The following is a 16,093-nucleotide window of genomic DNA, read 5'->3' on the forward strand; positions in this document are numbered from 1 at the left end:
GACGAGTTTAAATTAATGTCAGCAGAACTTTCATGCACACCGGATGCGAAAGTCGCGAGAAATTGGAACAACAGAACAGCCAAATTGACGAACGTTTTAATCACCACTTACAAAACAGTGAGACGCGTTACCGTAAATTCATACAGGAACAGAACAAAGTAAAGAAACAAGTCATGGAAACAATTACTGCACAGAGACAGGAAGATAAGCGTAAGTTGCTTACGAAAGCAAAAACATACGTAGACAACAACATTGCTACAGTATCAGACGAAATCAATACTATCAAACAGTTGAACACCGAATTGCATGATGAAATCTCCGATCTTAAAACAAAAACAGACTCACACACACACACACACACACACACACACACACACACACACACAGTAGACTTTCAGACAGTGGCCAACAGACTTCATCAATTAGAATTAGTACAGGATCCTGATGCCATTAAAGCAGACGTTAAGAAATTGAACAAAACCACATGTAAAATCCAAAAACAAATTAATGTTTGTGACACTAAAAATGACGATCAGGTAAAAGCACTGACTGAAAAAAAATCGATGAATTGCCCAGTCTTATTGATGTTATCGAAAATAACAATGACACCAAATCAGACAATACGCCACCAGTTTCGTTTAATCAAACACCCGAATTCCAAAACATACAGCAGACAATCAGCGAGATAGGTTCGTCCAATAATACATTACGTAGAAAATTGTCATCTTTACAGCAAGAAGTGACAGAAATGAAAAATGTTTCAGCCTGTAACACGTCACAGCATATGCCACATCTTGAACATTTGTCACACTCACACAGCCAGTATAACTTAGGTAATTTACAGAGAGTACGTGATTTAGATTCCGAACAATCACAGACAAACAGATTCTCATGTAATCCTGAACCTGCTCAGACATAAGAGACGATAATTTCTATCCGTGAGAAAATTTAAGGTATTTAAGAATGACAGAACACAGATTCACCCTTTGGATTGGATACAACGATATACTTTTGCATTTTCACCGGCATTGCTTGTAATGCAGAAACTAAAATTTATATGCAGCGCGTAAGTGACCTCAGAGGATTCATTACACTTCAATGAATATGTGCCGTAGCGTGCACAGGGCCCCGAGCCGTAGTAGTGCTATTTCCTTTTTAGTTTTCTGCACTGCTGCCTTCTCTTTTACTATCCTACACATCTATCAAAACAGCTCTCCAACTATCGATCTATCTAGGATTAGGAATGAGTAAAGAAAACCTGATACGACAAGTTTTACCGAAAGTGACAGTTTTCATTAGACACTCCCGAAATGACAAGAAATACCAGCCTAATTTTGATAAGAGACAAAATTTTGACGAAAATTATCAGCAATCGCAAACACATTTTGGTAACAATAGAGGTTTTTCTCACAACAACAACAAAACCAGTCGGTTAGCATACCTAACCAATAATGCAATGTGCAAAGCCAACCAAGCTTTAATGTTTCGCCGTCTACACGTATAGCGTTGGCCTCACCAAATAGTAACGCACAGCAACAAGGAAATCACTACGTACAGAAAACACATCATTTCAGTTCCTATCGCAATGCGCCATATAGCTATGATTATTATGACAGACGTAAAAGTAATGAGCACAGTTTTCAGCGTAACAGTCGGTCTTACCAGCAGCAGAATCATCCGCAACAACAGATTATCATGAATGAACCAGACAGTCGGTATCATTCCGAACCTAATACGTCAGGAAGAAATAACAGAACAGTGCAAAGAGTCGAAATGCCACAACATCCTCCCGTAAATAACAGCACGTCAGAAAGAATTTGACTAGATATAGTACAGGTTGCATCTTCCAGCAACGTAATCAATACTTTTGACACACAGAATCTTGTTCACGAAAATATTATTACTTTTTACGACATCCGAGACACACTTTTACATGAAAAACCAGTAGTCTGAAATGATTAATCTGAAACATGCCTTGTTGATGCACCACTTTTATCACACCCAGATCCTACCAGAAATTTTTCCATTGCCACCGACAGTTCTAACACCGCTTTAAGCATACACATTTTTCAGGAAATTGAAGAAGACGGTACTACAGTAATTAAAAACATCACCTTTGCAAGTCGCATTCTGTCACCTGCTGAACGCAATTATTCTGTTACAGAACTTGAAACATTATGTGTTGCATGGGCATTTACCAGATTTAGGCATTTTCTTTATGGAAGACATACTACCGTTTACACAGATCATAGAACTATTCAGTTTTTACTTTCCGATAGATTTACACATGACAGATTAAGCAGATGGAAACTTTATTTACAGGAATTTAATTTTACAGTTGTTCACATTCCCGGTACACAAAATGTTGTAGCAGACGCACTATTCCGTTCTCTCAGCAACAATCAGCAAGACATCCTAACCAACTTCTGCAAAGCAAATTTTAGCGTCATATACAGGGTGTTACAAAAAGGTACGGTCAAACTTTCAGGAAACATTCCTCACACACAAAGAAAGAAAATATGTTATGTGGACATGTGTCCGGAAACGCTTACTTTCCATGTTAGAGCTCATTTTATTACTTCTCTTCAAATCACATTAATCATGGAATGGAAACACACAGCAACAGAACGTACCAGAGTGACTTCAAACACTTTGTTACAGGAATTGTTCAAATTGTCCTCCGTTAGCGAGGATACATGCATCCACCCTCCGTCGCATGGAATCCCTGGTGCGCTGATGCAGCCCTGGAGAATGGCGTATTGTATCACAGCCGTCCACAATACGAGCACGAAGAGTCTCTACATTTGGTACCGGGGTTGCGTAGACAAGAGCTTTCAAATGCCCCCATAAATGAAAGTCAAGAGGGTTGAGGTCAGGAGAGTGTGGAGGCCATGGAATTGGTCCGCCTCTACCAATCCATCGGTCACCGAATCTGTTGTTGAGAAGTGTACGAACACTTCGACTGAAATGTGCAGGAGCTCCATCGTGCATGAACCACATGTTGTGTCGTACTTGTAAAGGCACATGTTCTAGCAGTACAGGTAGAGTATCCCGCATGAAATCATGATAACGTGCTCCATTGAGCGTAGGTGGAAGAACATGGGGCCCAATGGAGACATCACCAACAATGCCTGCCCAAACGTTCACAGAAAATCTGTGTTGATGACGTGATTGCACAATTGCGTGCGGATTCTCGTCAGCCCACACATGTCGATTGTGAAAATTTATAATTTGATCACTTTGGAATGAAGCCTCATCCGTAAAGAGAACATTTGCACTGAAATGAGGATTGACACATTGTTGGATGAACCATTCGCAGAAGTGTACCCGTGGAGGCCAATCAGCTGCTGATAGTGCCTGCACACGCTGTACATGGTACGGAAACAACTGGTTCTCCCGTAGCACTCTCCATACAGTGACGTGGTCAACGTTACCTTATTCAGCAGCAACTTCTCTGACGCTGACATTAGGGTTATCGTAAACTGCACGAAGAATTGCCTTGTCCGTTGCAGGTGTCCTCGTTGTTCTAGGTCTTCCCCAGTCGCGAGTCATAGGCTGGAATGTTGCGTGCTCCCTAAGACGCCGATCAATTGCTTCAAACGTCTTCCTGTCGGGACACTTTCGTTCTGGAAATCCGTCTCGATACAAACGTACCGCGCCACGACTATTGCCCTGTGCTAATCCATACATCAAATGGGCATCTGCCAACTCCGCATTTGTAAACATTGCCCTGACTGCAAAACCACGTTCGTGATGAACACTAACCTGTTGATGCTACGTACTGATGTGCTTGATACTAGTCCTGTAGAATAATGAGTCGCATGTCAACACAAGCACCGAAGTCAACATTATCTTCCTTCAATTGGGCCAACTGACGGTGAATCGAGGAAGTACAGTACACACTGACGAAACTAAAATGAGCTCTAACATGGAAATTAAGCGTTTCCGGACACATGTCTACATAACATCTTTTCTTTATTTGTGTGTGAGGAATGTTTCCTGAAAGTTTGGCCGTACCATTTTGTAACACCCTGTATATTCAACAAGTTCCATTTGAAAATTTCATTTCGTCGTCATTAAGAGACATAGCACAAGAGCAGAGCAAAGACAACGTATGGAAAGACATTAAACACCTTTGGGAAGATAGGAATAATGTTACCATTAGAAACCATTATACTGTACGTAAGAACATTCTATTTCGCCACTCTCACCCTGACAGAAACAACTGGTTATTATGCATTTCTGACGAACTTGTTAACAAATTAATTTGGTATACTCATTTAAGTTACGCACATTATGGGTCCAGAAAATGTTTTCTTGTACTGAGACAGAACTGTTATTTTGCCAACATGGAGAAACGTATTCGACGAGTTTTAGCGTCATGTAAAATCTGCCACAGAGCTAAATCAGACACAACTTCACATATTCCTCCGTTGCATCCCATTGTACCCATTAAATTGGGACATATGGCCGCTGTAGACATTTTTGGTCTGATTCCCAGATCTAATAGAGGATTTTGTTACATCGTTGTCGCTGTTAAACTCACTTCGAAATTTGTTACCTTCACTCCGTTACGCAAAGCTGCTGCTAAATCTATTTCGAATGCATTTGTAAAACATTTTTAATTTCATGTAGCACATGTATTGAAAGTAATTTCCGACAATGGACCACAATATTGATCTGCGATATTGACACGTATGTTACGAGCTAGAAACATTTCTTCGATCTACACTCCTGGAAATTGAAATAAGAACACCGTGAATTCATTGTCCCAGGAAGGGGAAACTTTATTGACACATTCCTGGGGTCAGATACATCACATGATCACACTGACAGAACCACAGGCACATAGGCACAGGCAACAGAGCATGCACAATGTCGGCACTAGTACAGTGTATATCCACCTTTCGCAGCAATGCAGGCTGCTATTCTCCCATGGAGACGATCGTAGAGATGCTGGATGTAGTCCTGTGGAACGGCTTGCTATGCCATTTCCACCTGGCGCCTCAGTTGGACCAGCGTTCGTGCTGGACGTGCAGACCGCGTGAGACGACGCTTCATCCAGTCCCAAACATGCTCAATGGGGGACAGATCCGGAGATCTTGCTGGCCAGGGTAGTTGACTTACACCTTCTAGAGCACGTTGGGTGGCACGGGATACATGGGGACGTGCATTGTCCTGTTGGAACAGCAAGTTCCCTTGCCGGTCTAGGAATGGTAGAACGATGGGTTCGATGACGGTTTGGATGTACCGTGCACTATTCAGTGTCCCCTCGACGATCACCAGTGGTGTACGGCCAGTGTAGGAGATCGCTCCCCACACCATGATGCCGGGTGTTGGCCCTGTGTGCCTCGGTCGTATGCAGTCCTGATTGTGGCGCTCACCTGCACGGCGCCAAACACGCATACGACCATCATTGGCACCAAGGCAGAAGCGACTCTCATCGCTGAAGACGACACGTCTCCATTCGTCCCTCCATTCACGCCTGTCGCGACACCACTGGAGGCGGGCTGCACGATGTTGGGGCGTGAGCGGAAGACGGCTTAACGGTGTGCGGGACCGTAGCCCAGCTTCATGGAGACGGTTGCGAATGGTCCTCGCCGATACCCCAGGAGCAACAGTGTCCCTAATTTGCTGGGAAGTGGCGGTGCGGTCCCCTACGGCACTGCGTAGGATCCTACGGTCTTGGCGTGCATCCGTGCGTCGCTGCGGTCCGGTCCCAGGTCGACGGGCACGTGCACCTTCCGCCGACCACTGGCGACAACATCGATGTACTGTGGAGACCTCACGCCCCACGTGTTGAGCAATTCGGCGGTACGTCCACCCGGCCTCCCGCATGCCCACTATACGCCCTCGCTCAAAGTCCGTCAACTGCACATACGGTTCACGTCCACGCTGTCGCGGCATGCTACCAGTGTTAAAGACTGCGATGGAGCTCCGTATGCCACGGCAAACTGGCTGACACTGACGGCGGCGGTGCACAAATGCTGCGCAGCTAGCGCCATTCGACGGCCAACACCGCGGTTCCTGGTGTGTCCACTGTGCGGTGCGTGTGATCATTGCTTGTACAGCCCTCTCGCAGTGTCCGGAGCAAGTATGGTGGGTCTGACACACCGGTGTCAATGTGTTCTTTTTTCCATTTCCAGGAGTGTATATATCCAGGTATCACGCTTCTTCGAACCCTTCTAAACGACTGATGCAAGAAATAGGTAAACTATGTAGAATATACTGCCATAAAAAACATATTGATTGGGACACACACATACTCTCGTTCCAGGATGTAATTGACTCCCTACCAAATGAATCTACTATGTTATCTCCGACAGTTATATTGAAAAACGTTGAACCACCCAACAAAATTAAAGAATTAGTATCTTTTCCTACATCTCGTCGACTACGCCACCATGAAATAGTTGACATTGCGCTCAACAACATCCAACGTGCCGCAGAGCGACGGAGAAGACTGCAAAAACAGGTTTGTACACGCCGTGACTTTCACATTGGACAGAAGATATTAGTATGCTCACATTATTTATCCAACAGAGGAAAAAGTAGATGTAGTAAATGTGAGCTTCAAACGCAGGTCCATATAGAATTCGCAGCATTTCTCACCCCAATGTAGTACATGTCGAAACTCTGAGAACCAGAAAAACCAAGTGCAATCACCATTTTTTCAATATTAAACCCTTTACTGAATGAACATACTTCATGATTTATCACAATGTAATGCCATTTCCAGATATTTATATGACCACTTACTGATGATGATTATATTTTTTCTTGGCAAGTGCCCGGCAAGGTAAGGCTAGCAGGGCACTTTTCTTGTCATTATATATCAGACAGTGCACATTTTTCATTTTTATGTATATATGATTGTTTTCCTACCGAAAGTAGAATTTTTGTCTATATGCACTATGAAATCTTGAAGATATAACAAACACCAGTTGACTTTGACATTTTGCCTTATGATATCTCAATATCTTGACTATTCTAGATTTTTTTGCTACTACGTTATGATATTGTGTGTACATTTTTGCACTTGAAAACTGTCTATGTTTTTGACCTTATAAGTTTTCTGTCATGCTATGCTACAGCATAGTTATATCACTAGTTATATCACTAGATTAGTTATATCACTAGAAACAAGTTTTCATTTAATGGGTATGTGATTTAAATGCAAGATATTAATCCATATTCATCATTTTCAGAAAGCAATACCATGTAAAGGAAATAAATTATACAACCACATTGCTTTTCTATGAAACGGAAAGTTTACCACTAGAAAGAAAGAAAGAAGATGCAATACTTTGTCATGAAGAGTAAATGGATCAGAATTAACAAGAATATACTATACACACTGTATAATAGCAGTCTTGACTAATTATTTTTCTTTCAGAATACGAGTCGATTATTGCAGGCTGTCAGACACAACTACACATGTTAATTTTAGTGATGAAATATGCTAGAAGTAAGAAACTCTATAATATATGAAGTTTTGAATGATAATGAATATTTGTATGAGGAAAATGGTAATATGAATATGAATAATGAATAATGAAGTATCTATTTTTTGCAGATGACAATAAATGATTATGAATAGTTATATGAAGAATATGGTAATATGCCCCCCCCATGAACCATGGATCTTGCCGTTGGTGGGGAGGCTTGCGTGCCTCAGCGATACAGATGGCCGTACCGTAGCTGCAACCACAACGGAGGGGTATCTGTTGAGAGGCCAGACAAACATGTGGTTCCTGAAGAGGGGCAGCAGCCCTTTCAGTAGTTGCAAGGGCAACAGTCTGGATGATTGACTGATCTGGCCTTGTAACAATAACCAAAACGGCCTTGCTGTGCTGGTACTGCGAACGGCTGAAAGCAAGGGGAAACTACAGCCGTAATTCTTCCCGAGGGCATGCAGCTTTACTGTATGATTACATGATGATGGCGTCCTCTTGGGTAAAATATTCCGGAGGTAAAATAGTCCCCCATTCGGATCTCCGGGCGGGGACTACTCAAGAAGATGTCGTTATCAGGAGAAAGAAAACTGGCGTTCTACAGATCGGAGCGTGGAATGTCAGATCCCTTAATCGGGCAGGTAGGTTAGAAAATTTAAAAAGGGAAATGGATAGGTTGAAGTTAGATATAGTGGGAATTAGTGAAGTTCGGTGGCAGGAGGAACAAGACTTCTGGTCAGGTGACTACAGGGTTATAAACACAAAATCAAATAGGGGTAATGCAGGAGTAGGTTTAATAATGAATAGGAAAATAGGAATGCGGGTAAGCTACTACAAACAGCATAGTGAACGCATTATTGTGGCCAAGATAGATACGAAGCCCACGCCTACTAAAGTAGTACAAGTTTATATGCCAACTAGCTCTGCAGATGACGAAGAAATTGAAGAAATGTATGATGAAATAAAAGAAATTATTCAGATTGTGAAGGGAGACGAAAATTTAATAGTCATGGGTGACTGGAATTCGAGTGTAGGAAAAGGGAGAGAAGGAAACATAGTAGGTGAATATGGATTGGGGGACAGAAATGAAAGAGGAAGCCGCCTGGTCGAATTTTGCACAGAGCACAACATAATCATAACTAACACTTGGTTTAAGAATCATGAAAGAAGGTTGTATACATGGAAGAACCCTGGCGATACTAAAAGGTATCAGATAGATTATATAATGGTAAGACAGAGATTTAGGAACCAGGTTTTAAATTGTAAGGCATTTCCAGGGGCAGATGTGGACTCTGACCACAATCTATTGGTTATGACCTGTAGATTAAAACTGAAGAAACTGCAAAAAGGTGGGAATTTAAGGAGATGGGACCTGGATAAACTAAAAGAACCAGAGGTTGTACAGAGATTCAGGGAGAGCATAAGGGAGCAATTGACAGGAATGGGGGAAATAAATACAGTAGAAGAAGAATGGGTACCTTTGAGGGATGAAGTAGTGAAGGCAGCAGAGGATCAAGTAGGTAAAAAGACGAGGGCTAGTAGAAATCCTTGGGTAACAGAAGAAATATTGAATTTAATTGATGAAAGGAGAAAATATAAAAATGCAGTAAGTGAAACAGGCAAAAAGGAATACAAACGTCTCAAAAATGAGATCGACAGGAAGTGCAAAATGGCTAAGCAGGGATGGCTAGAGGACAAATGTAAGGATGTAGAGGCCTATCTCACTAGGGGTAAGATAGATACCGCCTACAGGAAAATTAAAGAGACCTTTGGAGATAAGAGAACGACTTGTATGAATATCAAGACCTCAGATGGAAACCCAGTTCTAAGCAAAGAAGGGAAAGCAGAAAGGTGGAAGGAGTATATAGAGGGTCTATACAAGGGCGATGTACTTGAGGACAATATTATGGAAATGGAAGAGGATGTAGATGAAGATGAAATGGGAGATATGATACTGCGTGAAGAGTTTGACAGAGCACTGAAAGACCTGAGTCGAAACAAGGCCCCCGGAGTAGACAATATTCCATTGGAACTACTGACGGCCGTGGGAGAGCCAGTCCTGACAAAACTCTACCATCTGGTGAGCAAGATGTATGAGAAAGGCGAAATACCCACAGACTTCAAGAAGAATATAATAATTCCAATCCCAAAGAAAGCAGGTGTTGACAGATGTGAAAATTACCGAACTATCAGCTTAATAAGTCACAGCTGCAAAATACTAACACGAATTCTTTACAGACGAATGGAAAAACTAGTAGAAGCCAACCTCGGGGAAGATCAGTTTGGATTCCGTAGAAACACTGGAACACGTGAGGCAATACTGACCTTACGACTTATCTTAGAAGAAAGATTAAGGAAAGGCAAACCTACGTTTCTAGCATTTGTAGACTTAGAGAAAGCTTTTGACAATGTTGACTCGAATACTCTCTTTCAAATTCTAAAGGTGGCAGGGGTAAAATACAGGGAGCGAAAGGCTATTTACAATTTGTACAGAAACCAGATGGCAGTTATAAGAGTCGAGGGACATGAAAGGGAAGCAGTGGTTGGGAAGGGAGTAAGACAGGGTTGTAGCCTCTCCCCGATGTTGTTCAATCTGTATATTGAGCAAGCAGTAAAGGAAACAAAAGAAAAATTCGGAGTAGGTATTAAAATTCATGGAGAAGAAATAAAAACTTTGAGGTTCGCCGATGACATTGTAATTCTGTCAGAGACAGCAAAGGACTTGGAAGAGCAGTTGAATGGAATGGACAGTGTCTTGAAAGGAGGATATAAGATGAACATAAACAAAAGCAAAACAAGGATAATGGAATGTAGTCTAATTAAGTCGGGTGATGCTGAGGGAATTAGATTAGGAAATGAGGCACTTAAAGTAGTAAAGGAGTTTTGCTATTTGGGGAGCAAAATAACTGATGATGGTCGAAGTAGAGAGGATATAAAATGTAGGCTGGCAATGGCAAGGAAAGCGTTTCTGAAGAAGAGAAATTTGTTAACATCCAGTATAGATTTAAGTGTCAGGAAGTCATTTCTGAAAGTATTCGTATGGAGTGTAGCCATGTATGGAAGTGAAACATGGACGATAAATAGTTTGGACAAGAAGAGAATAGAAGCTTTCGAAATGTGGTGCTACAGAAGAATGCTGAAGATTAGATGGGTAGATGACATAACTAATGAGGAAGCATTGAATAGGATTGGGGAGAAGAGAAGTTTGTGGCACAACTTGACCAGAAGAAGGGATCAGTTGGTAGGACATGTTCTGAGGCATCAAGGGATCACCAATTTAGTATTGGAGGGCAGCGTGGAGGGTAAAAATCGTAGAGGGAGACCAAGAGATGAATACACTAAGCAGATTCAGAAGGATGTAGGTTGCAGTAGGTACTGGGAGATGAAAAAGCTTGCACAGGATAGAGTAGCATGGAGAGCTGCATCAAACCAGTCTCACGACTGAAGACCACAACAACAACAACATGGTAATATGAATAATGAAGTTTTTCTTTGTAGATGATGATAATTATGTAGTTATGGTAATATGAAAAATGAAGTTTTTCTTTGCAGATGATGATAATGATGAAGTTTATACATTTTCTATTAGTTAAGAAATTCTATGTAGTTATTTAAGGGATCTGACTTTCCACACTCCGATCCGTAGAACGCCAGTTTTCTTTCTCCTGATAAGTTTGGTGGCAGGAGGAACAAGACTTTTGGTCGGTTATAAACACAGGGTTATAAACACAAAATGAAATAGGGGAAATGCAGGAGTAGGTTTAATAATGAATAAAAAATAGGAGTTTGGGTAAGCTACTACAAACAACATAGTGAACGCATTATTGTGGACAAGATAGACATGAAGCCCACGCCTACAACAGTAGTACAAGTCTATATGCCAACTAGCTCTGCAGATGACGAAGAAATTGAAGAAATGTATGATGATATAAAAGAAATTATTCAGATAGGGAAGGGAGACGAAAATTTAATAGTCATGGGTGACTGGAATTCGGTAGTAGGTAAAGGAAGAGAAAGAAACGTAGTAGGTGAATATGGATTGGGGCTAAGAAATGAAAGAGGAAGCCGCCTGGTAGAATTTTGCACTGAGCACAACGTAATCATAGTTAACACTTGGTTGAAGAATCATAAAAGAAGATTGTATACATGGAAGAAGCCTGGAGATACTGACAGGTTTCAGATAGATTATATAATGGTAAGACAGAGATTTAGGAACCAGGTTTTAAATTGTAGGACATTTACAGGGGCAGATGTGGACTCTGACCACAATCTACTGGTTATGAACTGTAAATTAAAACTGAAGAAACTCCAAAGAGGTGGGAATTTAAGGAGATGGGACCTCGATAAACTGACTAAACCAGAGGTTGTACAGAGTTTCAGGGAGAGCATAAGGGAACAATTGACAAGAATGAGGGAAAGAAATACAGTAGAAGAAGAATGGGTACCTTTGAGGGCCGAATTAGTCAAGGCAGCAGAGGATCAAGTAGGTAAAAAGACGAGGGCTAGTAGAAATCCTTGGGTGACAGAAGAAATGTTGAATTTAATTGATGAAAGGAGAAAATATAAAAATGCAGTAAATGAAGCAGGCAAAAAGGAATACAAACGTCTCAAAAATGAGATCGACAAGAAGTGCAAAAAGACTAAGCATGGATGGCTAGAGGACAAATGTAAGGATGTAGAGGCGTATCTCACTAGGGGTAAGATAGATACTGCCTACAGGAAAATTAAACAGACCTTTGGAGAAAAGAGAACCACTTGTATGAATATCAAGAGCTCAGATGGAAACCCAGTTCTAAGCAAAGAAGGGAAAGCAGAAAGGTGGAAGGAGTATATAGAAGGTCTATACAAGGGCGATATACTTGAGGGCAATATTATAGAAAGGGAAGAGGATATAGATGAAGATGAAATGGGAGATATGATACTGCGTGAAGAGTTTGATAGAGCACTGAAAGACCTGAGTCGAAGCAAGGCCCCGAGAGTAGACAACATTCCATTAGAACCACTGACAGCCTTGGGAGAGCCAGCCATGACAAAACTCTACCATCTGGTGAGCAAAATGTACGAGACAGGTGAAATACCCTCAGACTTCAAGAAGAATATAATAATTCCAATTCCAAAGAAAGCAGGCGTTGACAGATATGAAAATTACCGAACAATCAGTTTAATAAGTCACGGCTGCAAAACACTAACGCGAATTCTTTACAGACGAATGGAATAACTGATAGAAGCTGACCTTGGGGAAGATCAGTTTGGATTCCGTAGAAATATGGGAACACGTGAGGCAATACTGACCCTACGACTTATCTTAGAAGCTAGATTAAGGAAAGGCAAACCTACATTTCTAGCATTTGTAGACTTAGAGAAAGCTTTTGACAACGTTGACTGGAATACTCCCTTTCAAATTCTGAGGGTGGTAGGGGTAAAATACAGGGAGCGAAAGGCTATTTACAATTTGTACAGAAACCAGATGGCAGTTTTAAGAGTCGAGGGGCATGAAAGGGAAGCAGTGGTTAGGAAGGGAGTGAGACAGGGTTGTAGCCTCTCCCCAATGTTATTCAATCTGTATATTGAGCAAGCAGTAAAGGAAACAAAAGAAAAGTTCGGAGTAGGTATTAAAATCCATGGAGAGGAAATAAAAACTTTAAGGTTCGCCGATGACATTGTAATTCTGTCAGAGACAGAAAGGGACTTGGAAGAGCAGTTGAACGGTATGGACAGTGTCTTGAAGGAAGGATATAAGATGAACATCAACAAAAGCAAAATGAGGATAATGGAATGTAGTCGAATTAAGTCGGGTGATGCTGAGGGAAGTAGATTAGGAAATGAGACACTTAAAGTAGTAAAGGAGTTTTGCTATGTGGGGAGCAAAATAACTGATGATCGTCGAAGTAGAGAGGATATAAAATGTAGACTAGAAATGGCAAGGAAAGCCTTTATGAAGACGAGAAATTTGTTAACATCGATTATAAATTTAAGTGACAGGAAGTCGTTTCTGAAAGTATTTGTATGGAGTGTAGCCATGTATGGAAGTGAAACATGGTCGATTAACAGTTTGGACAAGAAGAGAATAGAAGATTTCGAAATGTGGTGCTACAGAAGAATGCTGAAGATTAGATGGGTAGATCACATAACTAATGAGGAGGTATTGAATAGGATTGGGGAGGAGTTTGTGGCACAGCTTGACTAGAAGAAGGGATCGGTTGGTGGGACACGTTCTGAGGCATCGAGGGATTACCAATTTAGTACTGGACGGCAGCGTGGAGGGTAAAAATCGTAGAGAGGGACCAAGAGATTAATACACAGATTCAGAAGGATGTAGGCTGCAGTACGTACTGGGAGATGAAGCAGTTTGCACAGGATAGAGTAGCATGGAGAGCTGCATCAAACCAGTCTGAGGACTGAAGACCACAACAACAACAACATGTAGTTATTTAAGTATTTGTTGCAGTTCATTTTGACAGTATGTCTTATGTCACATAGTATAATGACTGAATGTTTTGGGGAAGACAGCTAGAGTACATACATATTAAGTACACATATCATTACCTGTTTATTCGAAGTTTACTACTTTTCAGCATAATATACATTTGTTCTTTCAGCTCAGTAATCCACTTTATATTTTTTCCAAGAGAAGCTTTTCATGATATTAATATACTATATGCACTTAGTTATGGAACCTGTTCTAATACTTGCATTTTTTACCCAGTTGTGTGTATCGTTCATGAATGTGACTACATATACTCTACTTGTTTCATAACATTGCTACAGCTGACTCATGACGAATGACGTTATTAATCTTTATTTCCAGCAATAAGTAAAAAGCAAATATTTTCACGCCCCAGCAATTGACCATCGATCCCAGCACAATGCATTGTTGGCACAAAAAAAATTATTACCAGTCCCTACTATTACCAGTATACAACTAAATAATGCTACCAGTTTAAGATATATTTCTAGTCCTAAATATAATGCATATTTTTCTGAAGTATTGATTCCATGATGTCTATGTATTATTCGACTAAACACCTTGAATACTAGTTCCAGTGTCTTACATTTTAAATATTTCTTATGTCACTTGCATGATCTCATATATAAACACTACCATTTTTTTGTTGTAATAAAACCGCATGTCACTCCAAGCATGTGTGTCAATTTGTACCTCTCTATCTACATTATTCCGTGATTTATTCAGTTTTCAAATTTATACTGACTTTTCGATCACCCGGTTTATTTTTTTGACAACTGCTTCTACTCCATATAATGGTTTTAAATGTGTGTAATATGCATATGTGGGTGTGGCTCACTACACTTCAACGTAAATCAATATGCACAAACATAGAATAGTGCAAAAGACTATCGTAAAAACTGTTAGAATATTAACGTATGTTTCGGTGGCAACACGTATAATAAGTTTAAGCTAATTCAATCGACATTATATTGGAAGCACGTATTTATGATCCACTGAACAAGCAAATAATTAACCATGTTGTGTGAAGAACTCGAGGGAATGCTGACGGATAACGTGGAATAACACCGACAAAAAGAAAAAAAAAAAAAAAGATGTTCAAATGTGTGTGAAATCTTATGGGACTTAACTGCTAAGGTCATCAGTCCCTAAGCTTATCCACTACTTGACCTAAATTATCCTAAGAACAAGCACACACACCCCAGTGTGCGATTTGCAGGGGGGGATGGGGGGATTTACCCCCCCCCCCCCCCCCCTCTGCATCAGACCATCCCCTCCTCTGGTTTTAGTTTATGCATCCCAACCTGGGATGTTTATTTCCCACGCACTGGAGTAAAACTTTACGTATAATTTAAATTTGTGGAGCCGAACACTGAAAGTTTTTAATAAGTCTTACTATTAATATTATTAATATGTTTCAGTTTTCTATCATCAGAATAAGTACAGCTTTTCACAAGTGTGCCTCTACTTTTTGAATTCCTCTCGTGTACCTGTATGTAGATGATTTTCTAAATAAGCTTTACCTATAATGTACTTTTAAAGATATAACAAGGGATGGCTTTTCTGATGTGCATACGCGTGAATAGTGAGTTTCAGCATTAACATCTTTTTATAAATAGCTGTTTAACCATGCGTAACGCCACGGTACAAGCTAGTAACATATATAATTCTACTAACCCCCTAAGACTTCCCCCCCACTGGTAAAAACACAAATCGCACCCTGACACACACATGCCCGAGGGAGGACTCAAAACTCCGCCGGGACCAGCCGCACAGTCCATGACTGCAGCGTCTGAGACCGCTCGACTAATCCCGCGGGGCTTACCACCGACATCTTGACAGGTAATCCTCGCTTTCATTTTAAGGCACTTTCCAACTCATGAATTGAAAATGACACAGGTTTACTTGTCGAAGTATTGGAGTTCTTTACAAATTTATCCGGCCGCATTCTCGCGAGTAATTAGAGCACGCAACAGGGCGGGAAAAGCTAAACTTCTCCTTGGGCAATACGTTGAAATTATCGTCTGACTGCTTCGTAGGCTACACATTCCTAATCAGTAAAAGCTAAGAAGTTCTCGTTACTATGTATGCAACTGATACGTTGACGGAAACATTTTAAACCATTAGTCTTTAAAACCAAGACGTCTACATCGTAATATCACGTCCACACTAT

Source organism: Schistocerca piceifrons, chromosome 9, assembly GCF_021461385.2.
Source record: "Schistocerca piceifrons isolate TAMUIC-IGC-003096 chromosome 9, iqSchPice1.1, whole genome shotgun sequence".
Taxonomy (NCBI): Eukaryota; Metazoa; Arthropoda; class Insecta; order Orthoptera; family Acrididae; genus Schistocerca; species Schistocerca piceifrons.